At 35.7% G+C, this 14,727-nt stretch overlaps 1 long non-coding RNA gene across 1 annotated transcript in view; it reads right to left on the reverse strand.

Annotated features, from left to right (window-relative positions):
• Positions 1–499: 499 nt before the first annotated feature.
• Positions 500–14,727, reverse strand: part of LOC126945283 (uncharacterized) — a 73,280-nt gene continuing 59,052 nt past the window's right edge. Inside the window, exons 4-5 of the long non-coding RNA XR_007722391.1 lie at positions 12,818–13,012; positions 500–628 (exon numbers count right to left, since the gene is read on the reverse strand). This is a non-coding gene — a long non-coding RNA (uncharacterized LOC126945283). The remainder of the gene's footprint in view (positions 629–12,817; positions 13,013–14,727) is intronic.

Raw genomic sequence — 14,727 nt, forward strand, 5'->3', positions numbered from 1 at the left:
ATAAATTAAATCCCGGAACAGATCAATAATGAGCTCTGAAATTGAGGCAGTCATAAATAGCCTACCAAACAAAAAAAGCACACGACCACACAGATTAACAGCTTAATTCTAACAGATGTACAAAGAATAGCTTGTACCATTCCTACTGAAACTATTCTAAAAAATTGAAAAGGATGAAATGCTCCTTAACTCATTCTATGAGGCCAGCATCATCCTGATACCAAAACCTGACAGAGATACAACAAAAAAAGAAAACTTCAGGACAATATCCTTGACGAACATTGATGCAAAAATCCTCAAAAAAATACTGGCAAACTGAATCCAGCAGTATATCAAAGTTTTTGCAGGCTGGGTGCAGTGGCTCACACCTGTAATCCCAGCACTTTGAGAGGCCGAGGCGGGCAGATCACCTGAGGTCAGGAGTTCGAGACCAGCCTGCCCAACATGGTGAAACCCCATCTCTACTAAAAATACAAAAAAATTAGCCAGGTGTGGTGGCCGGTACCTGTAATTCCAGCTACTCCGGAGGCTGAGGCAGGAGAATCCCTTAAATTCAGGAGGTGAAGGTTGCAGTGAGTCAAGATTGCACCACTGCACTCCAGCCTGGGCAACGAGATTGAAACTCCATCTGGGGGAAAAAAAAAAAAAAAAAAAGTTTATGCAACAAGATCAAGTAGGCTTTATCCCTGGGATGCAAGGTTGGTTCAAAATATGCAAATCAAGAAATGGGATTCATCACTTAAACAGAACTAAATATAAAAACCACAAAATTTTCTCTATAGGTGCAGAAAAGGCTTTTGATAAAATTCAACACTCCTTTGTGTTAAAAACTATCAATAAACTAGGTATTGAATGAACACACCTCAAAATAATAAGAGACATATGTGACAAATCCACAGACAATATCATACTGAATAGGCAAGAGCTGGAAGCATTCCCCTTGCAAACCTGCACAAGAAAATGATGCTCTCTCTCACCACTCCTATTCAACATAGTATTGAAAGTTATTGCCAGGGCAACCAAGTAAGAGAAAGAAATAAAAGGCATCCAAATACCAAGAAAGGAAGTCAAACTATCCCTGTCTGCAGATGACATAATTCTATATATAGAAAACCTCATAGTCTCAGCCCAAAAGCTTCTTAAGCTTATAAACAACCTCAGCAAAGTCTCAGGATACAAAATCAATGTGCAAATATCTCTAGTATTCCTATACACCCACAACAGTTAACCCAAAGCCAAATCAGGAATGTACTCCAATTCACAACTGCCATAAAAATAATAAAATACCTAGGAATACAACTTACAAGGGGCATGAAGTACCTCTTCAAGGAGAACTACAAACTACTGCTCAAGGAAATAAGACAGGACACAAACAAATGGAAATACATTCCATGCTCATGGATAGGAAGAATCAGTATCATGAAAATGGCAATAATGCCCAAAGCAGTTTACAGATTTGATGCTATTCCTATTAAACTACCATTGACATTCTTCCCAGAAATAGAGAAAACTATTTTAAAATTCACATGGCACCAAAAAAGAGCTCAAATAGCCAAGGCAGTCCTAAGCAAACAGAACAATGCTGGAGACGTCACACTACCAGACTTCAAACCATACTACAAGGCTACAGTAAATGAAACAACATGGTACAGGTACAAAAACAGACACATAGAGCAATGGAATAGAATAGAGAACCCAGAAACAAGACCACACACCTACAACTATCTGATCTTTGACAAACCTGACAAAAACAAGCAATGGGGAAACAATTCCCTATTCAATAAATAGTGCTGGAATAACTCCTAATGTCATATGCAGATGATTAAAACTGGACCCTCTCCTTACACCATAAATAAAAATTAACTCAAGATAGACTAAAGACTTAAATGTAAAACCCCAAACTATAAAAACCCTGGAAGACAACCCAGGCAATACCATTAAGGACATCGACATGGGCAAAGATTTCATGATGAAGACACCAAAAGCAATTGCAACAAAAGCAAGAATTGACAAATGGGATCTCATTAAACTAAAGAGCTTGTGCACAGCAAAATAAACTATCAACAGAGTAAACAAACAACCTACAGGATGGGAAAAAAATTTTGCAAACTATGCATCTGACAATGGTCTATTATCCAGAATCTATAGCAAGCTTAAACAAATTTACAAGAAAAAAGCAATTCCATTGAAAAGTGGGCAAATTATGTGAAGAGACACATTTCAAAAGAAGACATACATTCAGCCAACAATCATATGAAGAAAAGCTCAACATCACTCATCATTACAGAAATGCAAAGCAAAACTACAATGAGATATCATCTCACAACACTCAGAATAGCTATTATTAAAAAGTCAAAAGATAACAGATACTGGCAAGGTTGTGGAGAAAAAGGAATGCTTATGCCCTGTTGGTGGAAGTGTAAATTAGTTCAAGCATTGCGGAAAACAGTGTGGTGATTCCTCAAACACCTAAAGACAGAAATACCATGAGACCCAGCAATCCCATTACTGGGTATATACCTAAAGGAATATAAATTATTCTGTTATAAAGACACATGCCTGCGTATGTTCATTACAACACCATTCACAATAGTAAAAACATGGAATCAACATAAATGCCCATCAATGACAGACCTTTTAAAGAAACTGTGGTACATATACACCACACCTTGGAATACTATGCAGCAATAAAAATAACGAGATCATGTTCTTTGCAAGGACGTGGATGGAGCTGGAGGTCATTATCCATAGCAAACTAACACAGGTACAGAAAACCAAATACTGCATGTTCTCACTTATAAGTGGAAGCTAAATTGTGAGAACACATCCACACATAGAGGGGGAAAACACCCACAAGGGCCTAATGGAGGGTGGAGGGTGAGAGGAAGGGGAGGATCAGGAAAAATAACCAATGGGTACTATGCTTAATACCTTTGTGATGAAGTAATCTGCACAACAAACCCCCATGACGCAAGTTTACCTATGTAACAAACCTGCCCATGCAACACTCAACTTAAAATAAAAGTTAAAAAATGCATTATAACCAAAAGAATACCCTAAACTCTGTATTACTTATTTTTTATTTTATAATAAGGCAAAATTGCTATCATATTTGACACCTTACCTACCCCAGAATATCCTGGTATTTAGTAAAAAGGAAAAATTAATAAATAAATAAATTCCATTTCTGGTTCAAAAAAAACCAAGCAGATTTATGCATTAACAAGGCTGGCTTTCTTGATAACCTGAGCAATTTCTCAAGGTAGACAAACGAGAGATAAAACATTTATGAAGACTAGTAATAACCAGCGTTTTCTATTTTATTCAGACGTACAAGAGTGTGTGTTCTGGCTTAATTACTTATGGGCTCTGTGTCCTTAGGCGGGTTACTTTATTTCTCTGAACCCCAGTTTTCTAAAAAATAGTGTATATTATAATTCTCTGGTGTGTTGTAAAGATAAAATGAGATAAAGATGTAAAGCAACAGGTGACTGGCACATAAAACTACTAGTTTCATTTCTACTTCCCCTTATTCTTTTACCTCTACCTAATATTTCCTCTAAAACATGTATTATAAGACACATACACATAACAAAACACATTACTATCCTTCTTATTTGAAGATGGTAGAGTTGTCAGAAGCTTGGATTTTCAAATCAAACAGATCTACTGTCTAACTCTAGCTTCTCCACTTAGTAACTCTGAGTCAGTTCCTTAACTTTTTGAACCTGCAGTTTCCTCATCTATAAATAGATAACAGAACCTACCTCTTAAAGTTGTTGTTAAAAGTGACAAGCAAGTAAAAGACACTGACTGTTCTAATAGCTGGAAATACACAATAAATATTAGCTCTTTTGTACCTATTGCTGATATTCATAACATAATTATTATTACAATTCATTAGTATTATTCCAGATCAGTGTTTCCTAACTTCAGGCTGAGGATAAATGAACATTATTTTTTCAAATTTTATTTTAGATTTAGGAGGTACATGTGCATGTTTGTTACCTGGGTATGTTACCTGGGTATATTGCCTGATGCTGAGGTTTAGGGTATGAATGATCATGTCACTCAGGTATTGAGCATAGTATCCAAAAGTTAGTTTTTCAATCCTTGCTACATTCCTCTTTCTGCCCTCTAGCAGTACCCAGTATCTATTGTTGCCATCTTTATGTCCCTAAATACCAGATGTTTAGCTCCTACTCACAAGTGAGAACATGCAGTACTTGCTTTTCTGTTTCTATGTTAATTTGTTTATGATAATGACCTCTAGCCCCATCCATGTTGTTATAAAGGACATAATAATTTCATTATTTTTATGGCTATGCAGTAATCCATGGTATATATGTATCACATTTTCTCTATCTAGCCCACCATTGATCAACACCGAGGTTGATTCTATGTCTTTTCTATTGTGAATAGCACTGTGATGAACAGAAGAGTGCATATTTCTTTTTGGTAGAACTGTTTGTTTTCTTTTGGATGTATACCCAGTAATGAGATTTCTGGGTCTAATGGTAGTTCTGTCTTGCGTTCTTGGAGAAATTGCCAAACTGCTTTCCGCAATGGATGAATTAATTTACATTCCCACCAATAGTGTATAAACAGTCCCTTTTATTCACAGCCTGGTGAGCATCTGTTGCTTTTTGACATTTTAATAATTGCCATTCTGACTGGTATGAGACAGTATCTTATTGTGGTTTTGATTTATGTTTCTTTAATGAGCAGTGACATAAAGCATATTTTTCATGTTTCTTGGCCACTTGTTTATCTTCTTTTCAGAAGTGTCTGTTCCTGTCTTTTGCCCATTTTTTAATGGGGTTATTTGTTTTATGCTTGTTGAATTAAATTCTTTATAGATTCTGGCTATTAGGCATTTGTTGGATGCATAGTTTGCAAATATTTTCTCCAAATCTGTAAGTTACCTGTTTACTCTTGATAGTTTCTTTTGTTGTGCAAAAGTCCTTTATTTAATTAGGTGCCACTTGCCAATTTTTGCTTTTGTTGCAGTTGCTTTTGAGGACTTAGTAATAAATTAGTTTCCAAGGCCAAAATCCAGAATGATGTTTCCTAGGTTTTTTTCCAGGGTTCTGATAGTTTGAGGTTTACATTTAATATTTAATCCATCTTGAGTTCATTTTTGTCTATGGTGAGAGGTAGAGGTCCAGCTTCATCCTTCTGCATATGGCTAGCCATTTATTAAATAAGGAGTCCTTTCCCCATTGCTTATTTTTGTTCACTTTGTTGAGTGTCAGATGGATTAAACATTTTATGTGTTTCTTTTTATCGGGTTTCTTAGAGACTTCCTACTCCCCCACTCATTGCTAGGGTACAAAATATGGAACGTAACTAGATAGCAAAAGAAATATTGTTCTGAATGATGGAATTGTGTGAAAATGTGAGTAACTAATGAAGAACAATCCCTCCATTAACTGGAGAAGTCCTTCCTTCTAAGCCTGAATTACATGAGGCAGACCACATAGAAGACTCTTTTTAGTCCCTTCTCCCTTCCAGAAAAACATGTGTCAACTCTGATTAATCTAAGAACAAAATGGAGTGCTAGGTTTGGAGACTGCCCATCAGGAATACCACCAAAAATCATGCTGCACAACTGATACCATGAAGATACCACTGCTGCTATCACTGAGCACAGATACCACAGCTTGCTGCTGCTATCAACAATTTGGGGATGGGCACGGTGGTTTCTGCCTGTAATCCCCCTACACTTTGGGAGGCCAAGGCAGGCAGATCACATGAGGCCAGGAGTTTGAGACCACTCTGGGCGACATGACAAAACCCCATCTCTACTAAAAATACAAAAATTAGTTAGATGTGGTGGTGCATGCCTGTAATCCCAACTAATCTGTAGGCTGAGGGAGGAGAACTGCTTGAACCTGGGAGGCAGAGGTTGCAGTGAGCCAAGTTCACAGCACTGCACTTCAGCCTGGGTGACAAAGTGAGACTCTGTGAAAAAAAAAAAAAAAAAATTGGTAACTGGACACTACCAATTAAACAATTGCCTCAGGAATTAGTTTAGATGATGGGGAGCTAAAAACAATAATTGCTGTTCCCATACTGGAGTCCCATCTGGTCATTTTGAATGTTTATACCTAATTCCTATGTCAGTTTTGTCTCATATCACTTTTCCTTTGACAATATTGCCCATCACCACCCAGTTTCCATGGGCTGGGAATGTAACTGAAAAATCCCTTCACTTCTTGATTCACATCTTACTCTTTTTTGTCTCTCTACCTTCTCTACTGTTTTTCCATGTCTAAATCACTGAGGCAAAGGTAAATAAATGCATTTTTCTTGGGAAAGTGGCTGCAACGAGCTTGCCCATTAAACAACCCTATTATTTTTCTCTCTATTTAATGAAGATGGATAAATATTATACCATATCTTAACAACTTTACTAGCTATGTGAATTATAGCCCTTTCACCAGAAGTCAAGGTAATTATGTTAAAATAAAAAAAAAAGGAGCAATGGGTTTAAGGGAACCTTGGTAGGAACTAGAGGCAACACCCAACATTGGCATAAGTAATCCATGGTACAAAATCACAAAGCACCAACCAAAGCAACACATTTCACAGGTGGAGGGAGTAGGATGTGCTAGGCTGCTCTGAACTGGAGTGTGAAATAGATATTGGTCTCCTGGTACTGCTGAATATGCACAAGGGAAAATGCAACTTAGCGACAACACTAAGCAAGCCTTTCAATTTGTCATTTAGTACTTCAGCAGTAGAAATATAGTATAACTGCTGGGTTGTAGTGAGTCCATGCCCCTATAACTTGCAGAGTTTGGCCTTCATAACTAAAAATATTTAAAACCCTCCAGAAAACCCCAGAATTTCATGTACTCTTGGTGCATCATTCTGGACTAGAAAATCCTCAACTGTGCACTGGCTTTTCAAGCGTATATATTGACACTCTTATTAAGCAATGAGTTAGAGAGTAAGAGGGATGATTTGATTATGTCCAAAAGCAGAATTAACATCCCTCAGCAAATTCCAGTACAGCCTCGTGCCACATAATGACATTTCAGTTAATAATGGACCACATATATGTAGGTGATCCCATAAGATTATAATGGGGTTGAAAAACTCCTATTACCTACTGACATTGTAGCCATTGTAACATGGTACTGCAAGGTAATGCTCATGTTATACAACTCATGTTTGTGGTAATGCTGGTAAAAACAAACCTACTGTGCTGCAAGTCATATAAAAGTATAGCACATACAATTATGTACAGTACATAGTACTTAATGATGATAAACAACTATGTTATTGGTTTATGAGTTTGCTATACTATACTTTTTACCATTATATTAGAGTGTACCTGTTCTACTTATAAAAGAAAATTAACTGTAAAACAGCTTCAGACAGGACCTTCAGGAATTATTCCAGAAGAAGACATTATTATCATAGGACATGAAAACTCCATGCCCTGAAGACCTTCTAATGGGATAAGGTGTAGAGGTGAAAGACAGTGATATTGATGATCTTGACCCTGTGTAGGCCTAGGCTAATATATGTGTCTTTGTGTCTTAGTTTTTAACAACAACAAAAAAAAGTTGAAAAAGTGAAAAGAAATTAAGAATTAAAAATAGAAGAATGCTTAAAAATAAGGATATAAAGAAAATATTTTGGTACAGCTGTACAATGTGTTTGCGTTTTAAGCTAAGTGTTGTTACAAAAGCCAACAAATTTTAAAAAATTAAAAATGTGTAAAACAAAAACATTACAGTAGGCTAAGGTTAATTTATTATTGAAGAAAGACTCATAAATTTAGTGTAGCATAGGTATACAATATTTATAAAGTCTACAGTAGTGTAAAGTAATGTCCTAGGCCTTCATGTTCACTCAGCACTCACTCACTGACTCACCTGGAACAATTTCCAGTCCTGCAAGCTTCATTCATGAAGTGTCCTGCAAAGGTGTATCATTCTCTATTTTTTATACCGTAGTTTTACCGTACCTTTTCTAGGTTTAGATATGCTTAGACATGCAAATATTGACCATTATGTTACAACTGCCTACAGTACTCAGTACAGTAATATGCCATAAAGGTTTGTAGCATAGGAGCAATAGGCTATATACCATATAGCCTAGGAGTTTAGTGGGCTATACAATCCAGATTTGGGTAAGTACATTCTGTGAGGTTCTCACAATGATGAAATGGCCTAACAATGCATTTCTCAGTCCCTGTGGTTAAGCGACTGTACTTTAACGAACTGCTGAACAAAAGGGACACCTGGCTGCATGTTGAGGGCTTTTTAATGAAGTGAAAGGAAATGAAGAGGTTGTGACCTGCTGTTGGAGGAAGAAGGATATAAAGTTTTATTTAGGAGGCACATAATTTGAAGTCATGCCATTTGATTTGATTATATTTCTGCCATTTTGGCCTTTACTGAGGGGAAAAAAGTGGCATTTTCTACTATTTCTTGTTGCTTGGTTCTTTTATATAATCTCTTTTGCTAAGAGTCCTCTAGAAAGTAATAAAGATTATAGTACCTAAAATGTTTCTGCTCATTTATTACATAGAAATAAAATAATAAACCATTTTTAAAGCCAACAAGCTACAAGAGAAAAAAATGCATCATTGAGCAAGATCATCAGAATATCACAAAGAAAGCTTGGCTTTCTCAGGTGATAGTCATTTGTTTCTCTTTTAAAATTAATAGCCAAACAGTTTAGAAACTTCGTCTTCCCTACATTCACAGGGCAACATTGGATATTGTACTGCAGTGTTAAAAAGAGGGTTTACCAGATAGTCTAAGACACTAGCAGAAGGGGAGATAAGTTTTGATCAGTTATAAGAGAAATAGAGGCTTTTTTTGTTAACTGCAGTCTCTTTTACCCCTCATATTCCTCTAAATATTAATTATCTTTTCCATGTCTTTTCATTTCCATTGCCACGACGTTGGTCTACATTTTTATTCCAACAATCCCCCCATATTCAGTAGTCCTTCATTACTAATTTAACGAAGTTCACATTCCTTAGTCAAACCTTTCCATGATTTCATTTTGACTGTCTATTCAGTCTCCCAGAGGATGTTACTCTTAATTAATTCAAACTAAAATAATTATTTATTCCAATAATAATACATTTTATTCTATAGAAATTTAGGAGGAAGTTCTAAATCTACTCTCATTGAAGCCTTTCCTAATGTAATCACTACTCTTTCTTCACTCGAATAGCATTCCATTTGTACCACTTTTATAGGAGTTAGCACATTCTGACTTGAATTAGAGTTACTCGTTTACCGAAAAGTATGATTTAAACATGGCTGGAGATAAATAAATATGTATTAGATTAATAAATGAGTGAATGTACTTTCAAAGGCCTACTTTTAGACTAGGTCAATGGAAGAGACAGTCTATTTCTTTAATTGAAAGAGATTCTTTTACGGTCAGCAGGGTCACTGAACAATGACAGGTTATTTTTCCAGGATCAGATATCAAGTTGAAATATTATTAACCTGTAGTAATACTGAATATATGAAAGAACTTCAACATTAAGTTGATGAAAACAACAGACATACTAATCATATTTGAAGATATAGGTATCACCCATATTTTTCTCTATTAATATAGATTAATAGAATAGCAAAATCAATATTACAAGGGCTTACAGCTGAAGCAGTTCTCATGATGCAAATTACACAAGATATTCAAAGTGTTCTAAAATTTAATATATGCATAAATATCCCTAGAGTTGACAATGTTACAGATACAGAGCTGTCAGTTATTCTTTCATTTTCTGGAAAATTTCACATTGAACATCTGAAAATGAGCTATAAGAGGGCCTTTTTAAAGAACGTAGCTATAATTTTTATTTTTGCTTTTAATCTGTTGTTATTCGCAAATAGTTTTTCTTTTGCAACTAATAGTCCTTGTGGGATATATTCCAACAGGGGGAAGAAAGATCAAAAGACATCTGTGCTAAAAGAATTGCAAACTTGTTCTCAGTGTTCAATGCATCTTCTTCCTAAAACTACAAATTATCAGACAGTGGTAACAAATAACTGTGATTTTCAATCCAGTTCACCAATAGAAATCACATAACTTTTGTTTTTTTTTAACTAGTGCTTACTGTCATGCAGAGGTTGAAATATGTGCTCCTCTACAGAGCAAAGCAACATTTTCTCCTTCAGAGAAAAGTTATTTTAATATAATACATTTATGATGGCTTCAAAGTCATAACCTCTGGGATTCAACTATTGGCCATGTATTATGAGTTATTTCTTGCAGTACACCCAAGTACTCTCCTTCTAATTTCCATTTTTCTATCATCATAACATTTGCTGAACACCCATAGAATGCATAATGCTATATGAAGAACCAAGGGGTAAAAATGAAGGCAAATTAATTCTACTCTAACCTATGTACTTGATAACATATCTAAGAGAATACAATACCTTTAATAAGGACATTAAAATAGGACTTTAATGCAATCCCTTCCAGTTAGCCTATTCTCTTGCCCCAGACTGAATCCCTGCCCTCAGATCTCTCTTACTCCCCACAAAACTGCGTCTATTAAAGAAATACTTATTCTTAAAGAAATAATATACACATCTTTCCTTACATGGGTGATCTCACTCACTTCCATATACAATGAGTGCCATGCATTGTGCCGAATAATTTGTATGGATTCTTTCATTTCAAAGTCACAACTCTATGAGACATTTACTATTTTTCATCATATTATACAGATAAGGAAACTGAATCACAAACAGCTTAATTTTCCCAGGGTCACACAGCTGGTAAATGGTCTAGAAATGGATTAAGTCCAAGTTCGTTCAGAGCTTGCACTCTCAGTCATTATGTGGCATCACCTCCCTTCCTAGGAGAAAGCTGCAGTTCAAAGCACATCAGTCTAAGACACTCATTGGCTAAAGTGCTGCAGAGATCTTTGCTAACAGAATACTAGAGAGGGATTCTGAAAACTAAACCAATCACCAATCATGAGGTAAATTCTGAGACGAATGGAAAATTTGATAGCATAAGCACTAAGTTGAGGATCCTACCTCAACTCTTCAAGGGCTATATTCTTCCTTCAATTTACATAGTCATGTGGTTTTTCAGGATAAACATGCGCAAGCAAAATATACCCCAAAGGCAACCCTGACATTCAGTCAATTAAAAAAAAAAGAACAATTTAACATTTTTCTGGAACTTTTCTTCTTCGATACTTTCCACAAACCATTACCTTCAGCACCCATTTCAACATAATTAGATAAACAATTATGACAAAACAAAAGGAATAAGAGTAAAAATGGCTCATGCCTTTTATTCCAGTTCTTCAGAACATATAACAAGTATTTATTAATGCTCAGGTAATATGTATCAGAAATTGCAATGTACCAAGCATGAGAAATTGCAGTATGTCAAGTACTTTGTAAAATCTAAACTGAGTTGGAGATTTGATGCAATTGCACATCTGGTGTTTTTCTTTAGTGTATATTTTGGGGTGGCCAGGATTGGGCAAAAATGTCATCATTGGTTTGTTCCGGAAAGGGAATATTATGCTTAAGTGTTGGTTAGTATGTGTGTTTATATATACCTACAGACAAACCTATACATCTCTCTAAAGTTCTGGTCTCTATCTATAATATATCATGATAAAAATGTTTAGCTCCAAGTAAATGACTGCAATGCAAAAAAATAATTACAAACATTTACTGGCAGTAACTGAATTTGTGAAATCCTCTAACATTATTGGATATAGCCTACTACAATAATTATCCCAAACTTCTGTTACTCTTAGCAGCATTTATGAGAACATTAAAGGAATGCAACAATGTTGTATTTGCAGCATCATTTCATGTTCCCAAGGCTAATCTAAATCTTGTTTTTTAAAGATTTGTAAATATTGCCCATCGCAAAGTGACTTAGAGACAATGAGCACTATGAAAGCAATTATGAAACAATACATTTAATTCGTATTAATATGGAGTTTGACAGGCTGTTCGTGAAGCTTGAATGAGATAATACATTCGAATAGGCTTGACACAGTGCCTACCACATGATGGAAACTCAAAAAATTATGTTTCCTTTCTTACTTCAAGCTATGAGATGGAGCCTAGGCTATTATCACCCTTCTGAAAGCTAATGTGGATGAAGGACACATTTCTGTTCCTTTTCTGGGATAGACAGCTCTTAATAAGTTATTTTATGTCACTCCTGGTATATGGTAGATAGGCCCTATAATCTCCTGGGTAGTCTTGATTTGAGGAAGGGGAGGGAGTAACTAGCTCTGGTTTTCAGCCCTATTTATTCTTCATCTGAGAGACCAAAATAAAGTATACATAGACCAGTGAATCTATGAAGGCCCAGATTTAAGGCGAATGTCAGGAGGGTAAGTGGATAACACAATGGACTTATGTATTTGTGGAACAAACCAAATCTCTTTCACGTGTGACAAGTCACTGCACAGTTAAGACTTTTGGGCCTTGTTCACCATAGGTAAACTGGTCATTGTTATAGGCTATAGTAAAACTTACTTTGGAGGCAAATTTTATGTCAATTTCCATTTTTGGTACTTTATGAATGTTCCACAGATTATTTACAGTGTTTTAACCTATTTCTTGAATATAGTATCTGGCTTGTATGTTTTTCTTGCTTTTGGGTCCCTGACTAGTATTGACTTCTAACCTCATCTCAAACTCTATTATTTTATTTTTCTTATGTTCCAATACTGTCAACATCTCTTTGTTCTGGCTCTGGACTCTGTTATGCCTCTTCAATTCTGGTTTATATTCCTATTTCTGGGATACACTAATGCCTGAAGGCCAGTGTGACATGAACTTACCTTGATAAGATACAATACAGATTCCAACACGGTGGGATGAGAAAAGCTGAAGAATTGGGTCTGGTCTACGAAGTTAGAGTCTACTTGATTAAAAGGAAAGATTGCAACTCTTGGTATAAAGGACTAAGATCCATTGCTTCCATATTTTCTTTGAGTTTCTTTATTGATAGATGTATCACGTCTATCTTACCCAGGCTGGAAAAAATGAGCATAATATTACCTATCAGTAGTGGAGACACTTTAAAAAGTAGCAATTCATAATTTCATAAAGAGGAAAGTAGAACACTCTTGTTTTGCAGCCTATAAGATCTTTTCTAATCTTATAATGTAAGATAAGTAATGTCACTGAGCCATAAAATCTCAGTAGGATAGTTTCATATCCTATACACATGCTGTGCATCTTTTCTGCTTGCAGAGCTCCATTTCAAGCAAACTGGAGGTGCTGACTTAAAAATCCTGAGCCTGTGTGTTTAATCTACATTGTTGGAATTGCCACTCCAGTGGCTGGGGTATGCCCTTTTTGAGGAATTTCCTTTAACCTGAAGTAAAAAAGATTAATTGACACAAATTTATTTTTTTCTCCCAAGGGAGATTGTTTTTCTTTTTAATCATGTGTTTTTGTATTTGTTTGTTTGCTTTTGACACCGAGTCACATTCTATCGCCCAGGCTGGAGTACAGTGGTGCAAACTCGGTTTACTGGAACCTCCATCTCCCAGGCTCAAGCAATTCTCCCAACCCAGACCCGAAAGTAGCTGGGACTAAAGGTGCATGCCACCACACCCAGCCATTTTTTGTACTTTTTGTAGAGACAGGGTTTCACTATGTTCACTTACTTTTTTTCTTCCTCCTTTTAGCAAGCATTAATTAACTGAGGGCCTATGATGTGCCAGGCACTGTGTTAGGTATTAAAAGTACAGAGAAGAGTTAAAAACAAATTTGAAGTCTTTGTGGATAGACACACTGGCCTAAGTAGTTGAAAAACAAATACAACTAAGATGGAGGGTTGCATCAGGAAATGGATGCTGATCACTATAGCAAATACAAAGGGAATAAATATAAAGAAATTCCCAGTTTGTGCTTAGAATTGAGGTGAATCTTGCCTCTTGGAGAAAGCTCTATATCACAAATCCTGAAAGAACAGGAATGTTGTATGGGATATAAAATCCAGTTGAAATATACTCGTGAGACAGCAAATTATGCACCAAGAGCATTTTGCAACTAAAATCATAAAATCCTAAAGTTGAATTTACCTTTAATGATTATATAACTCTACTAAGTGATGCATAGAATTGTCTTTTCTGATTCAGTCAAGGTTTATCCAGAGCCTTTTTATGGGAGGCTCTTTAGTTACAAATCTTGAGGATAAAAAACTCCCACATAAATGACTCAACCAAAGAATTCTTAAATATTGAGATTCAATTTGAACATAATTTAGTCATTCATTTCAACAAACAGTATTATGCTGGAGAAGAAGATTATAGGAGGCATTTGGTAGGCACTTTGGGAGATTCAAGGAGCTTATAGTCTATTAGGAGAGATAAGTCATATATTACTTAGATTGAACCACATAAATGCTCCTTATGTGAGCCAAAATGGTTGAATGTTAATGATTTCATAAAGTTCAACTTAATACTAAAAGGCAAATCACAAAGGAAAAAACATAACTAATGTAAAAGAGATGCAAAAATAGTATCCTAATTGATCAGATAGAGGAGTAAATATTGTTACCTCGAAGGCAGAGGTGGCAAAGTAGTATTTCAGATAGCTTTTATAGAATATGGGTAAAAATTTTATACACAGAGACAAAAATGGGTAGAATAGCAGGAACAAATGTATAGAGTTAGTAAAGTACATCGAGTTTATAGGAAGCAACCTGCAGTTCAACTGGAATGAGGGGCATAGAGATGAA

This window comes from Macaca thibetana, chromosome X (genome assembly GCF_024542745.1).
Source record: "Macaca thibetana thibetana isolate TM-01 chromosome X, ASM2454274v1, whole genome shotgun sequence".
Classification (NCBI taxonomy): Eukaryota; Metazoa; Chordata; class Mammalia; order Primates; family Cercopithecidae; genus Macaca; species Macaca thibetana.